The following is a 13,810-nucleotide window of genomic DNA, read 5'->3' as shown; positions in this document are numbered from 1 at the left end:
CATAAACAATAAAAATGAAAAAAAAAAGAACAAATTACCAACATATGGAACCACCTGGGGCAAATCTTAGAAACAATTTGTTGGGACATCCCCAGTGGTCCAGTGGCCAAGACTCCGAGCTCCCAATCTAGGGAGCCTGGCTTTGATATCTGGTCAGGGAACTAGATCCCGAACACCACAACAAAGACCCATTGCAGCCAAATAAATATTTCTTTATAATTTGTTAAGTAAGGTTGAGAAGTCAGATGCAAAAACACATATGCTTTGATTTCATTTATACGAGATTCTAGAAAACCAAATCTAATTTATAGCGACAGAAAACAGACCAGTTGGCCTGGGTTCCCCAGGAAAGGATTTACTGTAAAGGGGCATGAGGGAACATTCTGGGGGGATGGAAATACTCTAGATCTTTTTTTTTTAATTTAATTAAAAAAATTTTTTGCCTCGTCCTGAGGCATGTGGGATCTTAGTTCCCTGATCAGAGATTGAACTGTGCCCCCTGCATTGGAAGCACGGACTCTTAACCACTGGACCACCACTGAACACAACTGAGGGACACAACTGAGCGACTGTGCGCACACACACACCACTGAAGTCCCAGAATGCTCTAGATCTTGATTGTGGTGGTGCTCACACAGTTGGATATATTAGACAAAACTCACAGATGTGTGCAATTTACTGTACATAATTACACTTCAAAAAAGGTAATTTAAAAAGTAAAACTAATTTAAAAAGAAAACCTAATTATGTAGGTGGTGCTACACCCACAATGTGTATAAAATGATTTGCCTTTATACAAATTGGTTGCCAGTGACTATTTTTCAATTTCCTGCTCTGCTCAGCACATAGAAGATGCTCAGTGAACGTTAACAAACATCTCTGGCACCTCTTCTCTGTGACTGAAATGCCCTGGTCCAGGATAGTTGCTCTCCTCATCATCGATGGTTACTGAGACACTGGAAGCAAGATAACAATTCTTGTTCCAACTATGAATAAAGGCAAACATCTGAGTGAGGTCTTGAGAGGTGCATCGAGGCTTCTAACCTACAAAACGTACGTGTGTGCACACATCTGTACCTGCACATACGCACCTAAAAGCTATAAAGTTTTCTGTAAAGGGTAGGAAATTTCAATGAAAAGGAAATAACAGTATTAATAATGATCTGATAGTTTTAGTGCTTAGAAACAAACAAAAATTACCAGGTAACGGGGTCACTTCCTCACCAACTGAAACTGAAACTGTAGAAAAGAAAAAAATAAGCTTAAACATATGCATATCCTCAAAGTCACATATTTATATTCAAAGCAGAAAATGAACCAAATGTTTTTTCTAAGTTTAGACACTAATGCTTTTTAAAAACTTTTTGCTTTAGTTTGGGTGCCAAAATACTGTTCATTAGGTTTTATCTTTTTTGTCCATTAAGTTGCATCAAAATGTAACAAGTAGTGCTGTTTATTTTCCAAAAATTAAATTATTGATTTATTTTTAAAATTTTTTGGCTGTGCTGTGCAGCATGTGGGATCTTATTTCCCTGACCAGGGATTGAACCTGTGCTCCCTGCATTGGAAGCATGGAGTCTTAACCGATACTTATCAAACAATTTATTCAATGATCAGAAAAATTTTACAAATGCACTGAAGTTTTGAAAGGAAGAATTCAAAACATTAGATTTTTACGAGGGCTGAAAATGAAATAAAGAAAATCAAGTGAGATTCCAGAAATATTTTTAGATAAGAGAGAGACCATATCTAATATTAAAATCCCATATGAAAGTATTCAGAAGGAAGCAAGGCAGGAAGAGTAACAATGGGCTTTATGACAGCGTTTGGTTGTATAAACTACTATAAAACTAAGGATTAATTTAGCAACAGGCATATGATTGTTACCAGGTGATGATGTCGATACTGTTGAAACCAGATCTGTGGCTGCCAAAAAAATTTCCAGTGAAAAGAAAGCTTTAACATTTGAATTCATTGAAATTTTATGCTGTAGACCACAATTTAAAAAAAAAAATAAGACTGTTTTAAGCTGTATATAAAAGAATCCACTCTGCTCATTTATCTTGTGGTCTTGTGCATGCAGGGGGTGAACAGGGTATGTGAGGTTGGTCTTTAACAAGGTAGATTAACAACAATTCCCATTATAAGCATTTACAATGTGTCATAATTTACGACTCTAATTCTTACCATAAACATGCCAGCCAAGTATTATCACTATAATACTTATATATTATAAGTATATAAGGATGTGGAGACTCAGCTTATACACATCTGTGAGTGCGTGTGTGTGATAAGTCACTTAAGTCGTGTCCAACTCTTTGCAACCTTATGGATTGTAGCCCGCCAGGCTCCTCCATCCATAGAATTCTCCAAGCAAGAATACTGGAGTGGGATGCCATGCCCTCCTCCAGGGGTCATCCCCACCCAGGGATGGAATTCACATCTGTTACATCTCCTGCATCAGCAGGCAGGTTCTGTACCACTAGCGCCACCTGGGAGGCCTTGTACACATGCCTGGATCACCCACAATTCAAACCCGAGAGACCCCAAAGCACGCTCTTCCAACACCCCTCTGCCTTTCAGGGCATAGGATGTGGGAGTCGCATTCGCTCTGGCTCCACGAGGTAAATCAGGAATGCGGGGGTAGGGGGTGGTTAGTGGCTTGGAGCTTCCCCAGCCTTTCCTGTCCTCTCTCCCCACCTCTGTTAGGGAAAAAGGAAGCGTCTCTTCTTGGCTGGATTCTTTCAGAAAGCCACTCATAGAGCTACTACAGAGAGCAGAGAGATACCTGGTGAAGAAGGAGCTTCGCTTGAAGTGGGAGTCACATCTGCAAACAAAGAAGGATCAAACTCGAGTATTAGTGAAAAGGAGATGGAATGATTTTTTTCAAAAACAGTGTGGTTGAAAACAGAAGAAAGTGAAAGTGAAAAGCTCAGTTGTGTCCGACTCTGTGACCCCATGGACTGTAGCCCACCATGCTCCTCTGTCCATGGGATTTTCCAGGCAAGAATACCGGAGTGGGTTGCCATTTCCTTCTCCAGGGGATCTTCCTGACCCAGGGATTGAACCCGGTTCTCCCACATTTTACGCAGACACTTTACCGTCTGAGCCACCAGGGAAGTGGTGAATGGATAAAACCAACACTATCACAGTCCATCCCCTAGTGGGTGTGTCTGGGTGGAGGGGTCAAAGCATCGCCTGAATCATTACAGGACCACGCAGCAGGTGGAGGTGTGGACCCCCAGCCCTCTTGGGCACATGCAATCAAGACCAGTGTGACAAGCAGGTGTTCCCTGGTGGAGGGACCACTTCTGTGTCTGTGCGTGAACGAGAACGTGAAGCTTAATTTCTGTGAAAAGGAGGCTGGGACTTCTGCTTATATTGGGGCTTATTCTTTAGACAAAATATTCAATGTATATGTTCACTTCTTAAAGAGAAAGAGGGGAGTTTAAACTTAGGAAATGTGACAGGCAGAAAACATTACCAGAGAGGGTGTCCACTTCTGCTGAGGCTGAGAACACATCTGCGCATGAACAAAGAGAACAGGACACTTAGCAACGAGAAAAAAGATACTTCGTGTGTCTTTTCATTGGGGTTTACTTTGTGGCCAAAATGGTCGTTAAGCGGGCTTGTTTTCTAAATAGGACTCGAAAGTAAGAAGCTAGTCTGCTTCATTTAAACACCGCAGTGAGAGAGCATTTACCAGATGGAGAGGTCATATCTGCTGAGGTTGAAGCGAGATCTGTAGAAAAAGAGATGAAGAAACTTATATACCAGTGGAGAAGACTCCTGGGTTTTTACTGAGGCTGTGTTGGGTACAAAACATCCGTGCGACAGCCTAGTCTGATCAATGGAACTCCAAGAAGAGACGCTTATGGGACACTAGAGAGTGCTTTACCTGGTGTGGAGGTCACACTGGCTGACAACGAAGCTGCAGATGAACAAAAAGAACAAGGCAGCAATAAGACAGCCACACCAGGCATACATGTTTCTATAAGATAACGAAGATGTAAAAATGGCCAATGAAGATCAGTATGACTGACTTGGCTTGTCTGCCTACCGTCTAGACAGGAGCTATAGCACGGCATCTCCAAATCCTCTACTGCCCCAGGGTCCGACTCTGCGACCCCATGGACTGTAGCCCACCAGGCTCCTCTGTCCATGGGATTTTCCAGGCAAGAATACTGGAGTGGGTTGCCATTTCCCCTGGGTCTCCTCTTGGAGACCCTTCCCTTCTCCCCTTGGAGGCTAGCTGTTCAGAGGGCAACAACCATTGGTCCAAGTTTCTCCATTGTATGGTGTTCATCTAACAAAGATTCCATAAATGGCGGACTTGCTTTTCCCTGCTTCCCCTTAAATGAGTGGGAGACAGTGACCCAGGAAAGGGTGACCTCTGCAGACCGGAACTTTCCCTAGGTAGGCTGTCTCAAGATCTAGACTGAGGGTGAGGAGGAGTATAAAAAGTCCATTTGTCTCATACTAAGAGATGCCCTGCATCTCTTAGCTTTATCAGTTGCTGCTAAGTCGCTTCAGTCGTGTCCGACTCTGTGCGACCCCATAGACGGCAGCCCACCAGGCTCCCCCGTCCCTGGGATTCTCCAGGCAAGAACACTGGAGTGGGTTGCCATTTCCTTCTCCAGTGCATGAAAGTGAAAAGTGAAAGTGAAGTCGCTCAGTCATGCCCAACTCTTAAGCGACCCCATGGACTGCAGCCCACCAGGCTCCTCCATCCATGGCATTTTCCAGGCAGGAGTACTGGAGTGGTGTGCCATTTTCTTCTCTGAGCTATATCAGCAATAAAGACCGTATTTTGGTTCTGACTCTGATGCTTTATGTCATAATTACTTCAACACCTGGAGTAGTGTAGAGCATCTTCTTTATTGTCCTTCACCCAAATAAATCTCTAACACTATTTGTCAAGTTATCAAGTCCAAAGTCACACGGGTGAAAATATGTGGGTTATTTTCAAATCTCTTTTGATACTGATTTCTAACATTATTCCAGAGTGATAAGAGAACAGACTCCCTATGAGTTCAATACCTTTAGACCATGAAATTTTTGCACCTCGTTTCATGTTCCTGGATATGTTCTAGTGTTTTCTAGTTTACAGTCTGTGGCAACTTGAATAGAATTTGTATACTATTTGTGTGAAAAATGTATAAATCTTAATTATGCTGAATTGCTTCATGGTTCTTTTCCTTCTAGTTTTCTGTATATTCATTCTATTAATTTTTGAGAGTTTGATATTCAAACTCCAACTAAAACTCTTAATTTATCTACTTAAAAATAATTGTAATATATCATAGAACTATATGTAACTTTGTCCTGTTCCAAGTCTCCTGTAAATGTGTTATCATACTTTCATAATTTAAAAAATAAGAAAGAGGAAAAAAAAAAGTTACACAATAACTCCTCAGATAATGGCATCACTCAAAGTCTAACAACATCCGAGAGGAGAGCTATTTATTACCCTGGTCGACTCTGCATCCCTCACTACCTTGGTACGTGGCCATCTTCACTGAATGCTGGTTGAACATTCAGAAGGATCAGTAAAAGCCATGGTCTGACTCTCCACCAGTCTGACAACACCTACATGATGGCTGGTGTTCAGGAGAAGGTTCCTTCATGGACAGTTGACATTCGTCCACCAATCAGTCCAGCGAATGACCATTGCTTGTGTTTGGCTGAATTGGCTGGACTAATTCACCCTTGGCCCACGCAGTTAGTGTGGCCTTTTTTAAGTCAGGTCAGTATAAACATATTTTATTTTAGTATTATTTTTTTAAATTTTTTTTAGTATAAACATATTTTAAAGCTTTCAAAGAATTTATCATAAGTGAAGTAAGCAAGAAAGAAAAACACCAATACAGTATACTAACGCATATATATGGAATTTAGAAAGATGGTAACAATAACCCCGTATACGAGACAGCAAAAGAGACACTGATGTATAGAACAGCCTTTTGGACTCTGTGGGAGAGGGAGAGGGTGGGATGATTTGGGAGAATGGCACTGAAACATGTATAATATCATATATGAAACGAGTCGCCAGTCCAGGTTCGATGCACGATACTGGATGCTTGGGGCTGATGCACTGGGACGACCCAGAGGGATGGTATGGAGAGGGAGGAGGGAGGAGGGTTCAGGATGGGGAACACGTATATACCTGTGGCGGATTCATGTTGATATATGGTAAGACCAATACAATATTGTAAAGTTAAAAAATTAAAAAATAAAATAAAATAAAAGAATTTATCATAAACATATTTTAAAACTTTCAAAGAATTTATCATGACATAAATAGTTAATGAGCTCATTGGAAAATCAAATAATTTATAAGCAAGTAATTTATAAGAGAATAATTTATAAGACAGATAAAGCCCGAAAGAACATCAAAATTAATTACCTGTCAAGGTGGTTACAGCAATACTCAGAGATGCTGGAGATAAGAAAAGACAATTGATCAAAACTTGCCAAATGGCAATAAACACTTGTATTATAGTTAATTTATTTTCTTCTCTCTGTCCCTGGGGCATAGAAACCATACGTGCATGCGTGCGTGCTCAGTCATGTCCGACTCTTGTGCCTCTATGGACGGTATCCTGCCTGGCCCTCAGTCCATGGGATTTTCCAGGCGAGTGGGTTGCCATTTCCTACTCCAGGGGATCTTCCCAACCCAGCGATCACACCTGAGTTTCCTGCATTGCAGGTCAATTTTTTTTTTACCCACTGAGCCTTTGGGGAAGCCTACAGAAACCACGGACCTCTTTTATTTAATCAGTAAGTCTTGATTCATGTATCTATTCTGGTAGCACTGTGCTAAACGCTGGAGTGGGGCAACGAGCAAAACTAGGTATGGCTCCTGCTCTACAGAACTGCTTCTGTGACAAGCGCTATGGAGAGCTGCGCGATCCTGTGAGAACCGGCAACAGGCAGCTGACCCGGCCAGGGAGACCCCCTCTCTGCCTCCCTGACCCCTCGAGTCCCCATGCCTGCTGCAGGGTCTGGCCCAGACGAGGCGCTGTGCTCCAAAGACAACAACACCCTGACGATACACCTCCCCAGAGCTGTCCTAGTCTTGGCCCTGGTGGCATGACACAGGCAACCTTGCTGTCTCATCCGTCTACATTTGCAGTGGGCAGAGGGCATTACCAGGTGAAGGAGTCACTTCTGCTGAGGTCGGAATGATGCCTGAATATGAAATACAAACAGCAAAGTTAGTCAGTGGATCAGAAAGTTCTTATTCTTTTTCTAATATACACGATTGTGCCTTTCCTATTATCTCATTAACCAGGCTTTGCTGTTGGAAAAATTTAAGTGTGAGAACTGTCTCCCACTCTCTTGAATAAAAGTTTAAGCACCTCAATTAAACACACGAGTGGTGTGTCCCCTGAACTACTGTGTTTTTACACACACAGAGTCAACCAAAGTGGAAACATGCTCTGCAGCCACTTCCCTGTTATCAGGCCCCGCTCTGAGGTTAAATGTTTATTAGGCGGTTTTAAATCTTTTCTATGCAATGATAATTGACACCTATTGCCACTTTAGTACCACAGTCAAATTGTCTGTTGTATTCTGTGTTAAATTTTTTCCTATTTTGTTGTCTTCCTAATTAAGGCTTATCACTTATCCTATCTCTTCCAGATAAACTGTACATTTCTCTGTCTCTTAAATACAGATCTTCTGTTCATTAGACTGTCGGAGCCTCTGGCAAAATGGCAAGAGGGATGGTGTGAGCAGATGCAAACTATTATATATGGGATGGATCAACAGCAAGGTCCTGCTGCATAGCACAGGGAACCATCCTGTGGTAAACCATAATGGAAAAGAATATAAAAATGTGTTTATATGTATGTAACTGAGTCACTAGCTGTACAGCAGAAATTAGCACTGTAAGTAAAAGTGTAAATCAACTATCCTTCAATAAACTTTTTTTGGATAGCAAAAATAAAAACATGAGCTGTTATAAATTAAAACTCTTCTGAAAGAAAACAAGTTTCCCTGTCCTCTTAAACAGAAGATGCTGGTCATATTTTAACTTGCATGATTCAGGCTCATTAAGAAGAAACCATTGCTGTTCAAGGTTGTATTAAGGAGGTATCGCAAAGGATGTTGAGTTTAGTGGGTATTTTTGCTTCCTATTGTGATATTAGAAAGGCTGGTGACACTGAATGGTTTTCTGAGCCCTTCTGTGGCTGTCTGTCAGCATTTCCTGCCCTGACCACTGTGGCTCTTCTATGAGGTCTCCCCCTTCCAGTCTCTGCACCCCCTCCCCAATCTGTTTTCTACCATAATACACCGTCAGCAGGGAGACCAGAGCGCCAATCGTTAAAGTGTGTGTAGGAAGTATGAACAGTAGACTCTGTGGATCACTCCCAGGTGTATGCAAGTGCTTTCCTTGAATGTTGGGACCTACTTCACTGTATATTTGTCTATTTCTGGATTCTAGTCTATTTTCCAAGGGATTAATTCAGCCAAGTGACCCCTGGGCCAACAGTACTCTTTAGGTAGAATTTCAACACATCAATATCTCTTAACATTAGTAAGAAGACAAATCAGCAGAAAACTTGTTACCAGTCGTAAGGACCAAATCTGTGGCTGAAACTGAGGCAGGAACTGTCAAAACAAGCACAATTTATAGAAAACTGTAATTAAATACCATTCTTTTCAATCACATTCATTGGTAAAAATTTTAAAAAAATTATCCTGCTTACAAATTATATCCCAATCTTGTTTATATTTGACTATGCTCTGTTACTATTTGATTCTCCTGTTCTCCTTTCCATTAAGCTAAGAGAAATAAATAGTGGGGGAAGTGATACTTGGGTCTGGGACCCAGGAGATTTGGGTTCTAGTCTCTTCTCTGTGTGTAAACAGGCATGTGACTTTGGACAAGTTCCTTTGCATCTCAAAACTTCAGAGGATGCATCTGAAAAACCGAGTCCATGGACTAGCAGCACCTGCACCATCCTGTGAGAAAGGCAGACATTTAAACCCCACCCCACCCCTCACTCTCGCTCAAGGATCTGAATCGAAATCTGCATCTTAAGATCTCCAGGTGATTTATAGACACATTAAAATTTGAGAGCCACCAAGCATCCAAGTGGAGATGACTCCAGGTCCAGAAATAATTGGCACGGGCCAGGAGGAAACTAGACAGACAGCATGTGCCCATAAAGGGAAACCCGTCCCCTCTCTGCCGTGGACAATCGGTGCCCTGTGAAAATTCACACTTGTATTTCCCAGCCTCTGGCTTCCCCATCAAAGCTTGAAGTCTGGACTTTTATATGAAATCTCCTACTTTTAAAATGTGGTATTAAAAAGAATGAAACTTAGCATAGGCAAAACTCTGTTGTCTGAAACAAAACCCATCTGTAGGTCAAAACTAGTCTGCCAGCTGCATCTTTGTAACTTCAGGTCTGAACAATCTCTAAGATTTCTTCCGACTCTTGTAAAGATGTTACACTGTGATGATGCCATATTGAATTTGTCCTTGGCTGAGAGATCTGGTAGCTGATTCTCGTAGATCCAACAAGGAGACATATCTGTTTCATCGTCTGATTTTCCATAGAACATCCATTTCTATCAAGTTTGGCAGAGGGCTCCGAGACTTTAAAAATAGGAACCCTGAGCTACTTACATCACTGTTTACAGTTCGGAGAATATTTGAATTGAATTGACTTGGGTTGAGATGGTATTTCTCCAACTTGCTTGGTTGTATATTGATAACTCAGGTCCTAAGATGATCCCCAGTGTCCACAAGAGGGGAGTTTACAAAGGACATGTGAGTTGCTCACTTAGAGAACCAGGCAGGCCGCAGGAGGTGGCAGCACACACATCCCTCAGGGATGCGACAACAAGCTCCCATCACTGAGAGCTTGCCCAGGAGTGTGCCAGCCAATCCTCGGACAAGTGCCACCCTCCCATTCTGCAGATGATGAAACAGAGGCTCTGAGAGGGAAGGGGACTTGGCCAGTTGTCACCCAAAGGTATAAGGCTGGAGCCAGACCATAATCCCAGTTTCTCTGGCTCCAAATTCTGTGATGCTGCATTTCTACTCAAACCCGGAAGGTCTCAGCAGTCAAAGAAGTTTGAGAAACATTCCATAGTGCCAAGTTTAAAGACGATCCCTTAGGGTAGGGCTTGTCAGAGCTTGAACATTTTAATAGAATGAATCCTCAAGAGAGGGGTATTGTATTTCCCCAACTTATTTTGGGCTTCCCTTGTGGCTCAGCTGGTAAAGAATCTGCCTGCAGTGCAGGACCTGGGTTCAATCCCTGGGTTGGGAAGATCCCCTGGAGAAGGGAAAGGCTACCCACCCCAGTATTCTGGCCTGGAGAATCGCATGGACTGTATAGTCCATGGGGTCGCAAAGAGTCAGACACGACTGAGTGACTTTCACTTCCACTTTCAACTTAGCCATGCAAATGCTTTTTTTCTTTTTTTTGGCTGCGCAGCATGTGGGATCTTAGTTCCCGGACCAGGGATCGAATCCTTGTCTACTGCAGCAGAAGCACAGAGTCTTAACCACTGGACCACCAGGGAAGTCCCGTAAATGCTTTATAAAAATTCGCCTATCATTGGATTGGTGTGCTATAATGTGAAACACACATGGGAGATGTTGGACTCGATTGTTTCCTGAAAATGCAGACTAGTGGTATATTTTTTGCCTGAGACGCCTGAAGTCCTGTGAGTTAAAAATTAACTCACTGAATTCCCAAATGTGTGGACACTGTTGGGAGTATGAACAAAGCTCCTGACTTCTCTACTGTGGCACCGAGGACTGAGAAGCACGATGAACACAGTGTCCTATGTACTGAAGGCATGTAATCAGTATCTGTCCAATTCACGCCTACGTTACTCAAGAAATATATGAGTACTCTATGTTAGTTTGATATGAGCTTGATGATTATCTTCATATGAGGTATAAACTTTAACCCTAACTGTATGCAAGGCAGTCTATATATATATATGATTTATATCAAGCTAGCAAGAAAATAAAATTACCAGGTGAGATGATCATTTCTGTGGCTGACGCTGAAATGATAAAAACAAACCAGAGACCAAAATAAGATAAAATCCAAACAAAAATCCCACCCACTTATAAGAAATTTAGAAGATACCGTTTTATTGGGTTGGCCACAAGGTGTGTTTGGGTTTTCCAGTTCCAGCTTAGGGAAAACCCCAAATGCACTTTATGGCCGATCCAATATTTTAAAGATTTGTACCTCAGATATGCAAATTAGATACAAAATGACCTGAAAAGTGACATTAAAGATAAAGGTTGCTTGGGTGAGACTGGAACAGAGACAGGGATGCATGAGGCAGGAAGTGGGAAGCAAACATTTATTATTGTGGGAACAGTGTGATCTCCCTGGGTGGATCAGAAAGCCTGTTTCCTGGATGCAATGAAGAGAAAACATTACCTAGAATTGCAAAGTACTAGGAACCTTCCTGGGCTTCCAGGGTGGCTCAGTGGCTAAAGAATCCACTTGCAAAGCAGGAGATACAGGGAACACAGTTTTGATCCCTGGATCAGGAAGATCCCCTGGAGAAGGGGATGGCAACCCACTCCAGTATTCCTGCCTGGAGGATCCCATATACAGAGAAGCCTGTGGGCTACAGTCCATGGGGTTGCAAAAGAGTCGGACACGATGGAAGTGACTGAGCATGCACATACAGGAACTTCCTAATCCTGACTTAAGGTTTCTAACATTGGTTTCTCATCTTCATCCAACAAACTAGCTTATGACATAGTACTAAGTTGTCTTAAGTGTTAGGAAAAAGTGGTTGTTTAACACAAGAAAGGGTATTATGAGCCCTGATTCGGTGTTCATTTATTCTTGTAATGATCTATCATGGCTAAAACACAGAGATGATCTTGAAGCCTCGCAGTGGAATGTAAGCACCCTGAGGGCAGGATGGCTGTCTGCTGCTCTCATTACTATATTCACCTAGAGTCGCGTCTGGTGAATATAAAGCACTCAGTGCCTGTGTGCTCAGTCCCGTCCTACTCTTTGAGACCCCATGGACTGTAACCCACCAGGCTCCTCTGTCCATGGAATTCTCCAGGCAAGAATACTGGAATGGGTTGCCATTCCCTCTCCAGGGTATCTTCCCAATTCAGGGACTGAACCCACATCTCTTACATCTACTGCATTGGCAGGGAGATTCTTTACCACCAGTACCACCTGGGAAGCCCAAAGTGCTCAGCAAATTCTGTTAAATAAATGGATGGATGAACTGAATCCTATTCTTCTGGTCTTTGCTCTATAAAAGTAAGAGAAGCTGGGCAGTGGGTGTTTTCATTTCATCAGATTTCCATTTCTATTTTACATTTTTTGGCAGTCTCGTATAGTGCATAATTGGGCCGAATTATCAAAAGAAGAAAGGGAAACTATCTCAAATCATTGGGGCCAAAAGAAATAGCGTTGACGCTTTCACAAGGGGCATAGGTGAGAGGAACCCGGTTTTGTTCATGGAATTTCCCAACACAGCACTACTAAGTCAGCTTTAAAGCTCAGAGCAGATCATTTCAAGACACAGGAAGTACAATGAATTACCCCAGTGGGTGGATGATAGAGGGGACCTGGCAATTCCTTGAAGATGGGAGAGACTGGACTCTAAAGTGAACTCAAGGGTGTTGACTCAGCAATGGGTAGATCAGCAAATGAAGAGAGGCTAGGAATGACCCAGAGACCCGATGAACAATGTTGAGAAGGGGACTTGACCTTGTGTTTAGGGGACCCTGATGGGACTCAAGCTTCCTCATAAGTCATTCGCCTGCCCTGGAGTCCCAAACCCTGTGGGGTCGGCCTGCTTGGCAGACAGGGCTCTGCTGCTTGGGGAGGATGCCAGGTCTCAGGGAAGTCCTGGGACCTGTGCAGACGGCCCCGGCATCCTCATGGGGTCGACACTCAACGAACAGGCCAAGGTGCTGGCACCCGCCCAGGTGGGCCTATCACCCGTGCACGGCACGTGGTCCAGGGAGATGGGGCCGAAGCCATTACCACACAGACTGCTCCTCGGGGCCACCAGCCCAGCTGCCGGCACAGCACCCAGGCATCCGGCAGGTCCCGGGGTCATCACACACTGTCCCCCAGGTGCCGTGATGGTGGATCTCAACGAGGCCCTCACACCTGCTTCCTGCTGCTGGCCAGCCTCGCCATGGGCAGATCTATGGGAGCCCAGAGCCAGGCGGGCTTGAGAAGCTTCCCTCCCTTCTCAAATGAGAGGACTCTCCAGCTAGAGAATCAACCCCAGTTTGCGGGTGCTTTGCATATATTCATGGGGAATGACATGCACAGAAAAAAGAAAAGGACTGCTTTTCTGTATCTGAAATTTAGCACAGACTCTACAGTGCTCTCCTCACTGGGCAGTTTCTTTATGGGAACGCAAGTGACCTTGCTGGCTTTGTAGCAGACGAAGTATGCGCATGCATGCACACTTAGTCACGTCCGATTCTTTGCGACCCCACAGACTGCAGCCCACCAGGCTCCTCTGTCCATGGATTTCCCAGGCAAGAACAACTGGAGCAGGTTGACAGTTCCTTCTCCAGGGGATCTTCCCGACCCAGGGATGGAATTTGCATCTCCTGAGTCTCTTGCACTTCAGGCAGATTCTTTACCACTGAGTCATCAGGAAAGCCCCTTGAAGGAGACACACACCTAAAAATAACCTTCTGGGAATTTCCCTGGTGGTCCAGGGGCTAAGACTCCATGCTCCCAATGCAGGGGATCAGGGTTGAATCCCTGATCTAGGAATTAGATCCCGCATGCCACAGGTAAGGCATGACATGGCCAAGTAAATA

At 43.4% G+C, this 13,810-nt stretch overlaps 1 protein-coding gene across 1 annotated transcript in view; it reads right to left on the bottom strand.

The window, feature by feature from the left end:
- Positions 1-13,810, bottom strand: part of LOC129636726 (deleted in malignant brain tumors 1 protein-like) — a 108,710-nt gene that overhangs the window by 9,634 nt on the left and 85,266 nt on the right.

This window comes from Bubalus kerabau, chromosome 22 (assembly GCF_029407905.1).
Source record: "Bubalus kerabau isolate K-KA32 ecotype Philippines breed swamp buffalo chromosome 22, PCC_UOA_SB_1v2, whole genome shotgun sequence".
Taxonomy (NCBI): Eukaryota; Metazoa; Chordata; class Mammalia; order Artiodactyla; family Bovidae; genus Bubalus; species Bubalus kerabau.
The sequence above is the reverse complement of the archived record's forward strand: the minus strand, read 5'-3'. Positions and strand labels throughout refer to the sequence as shown.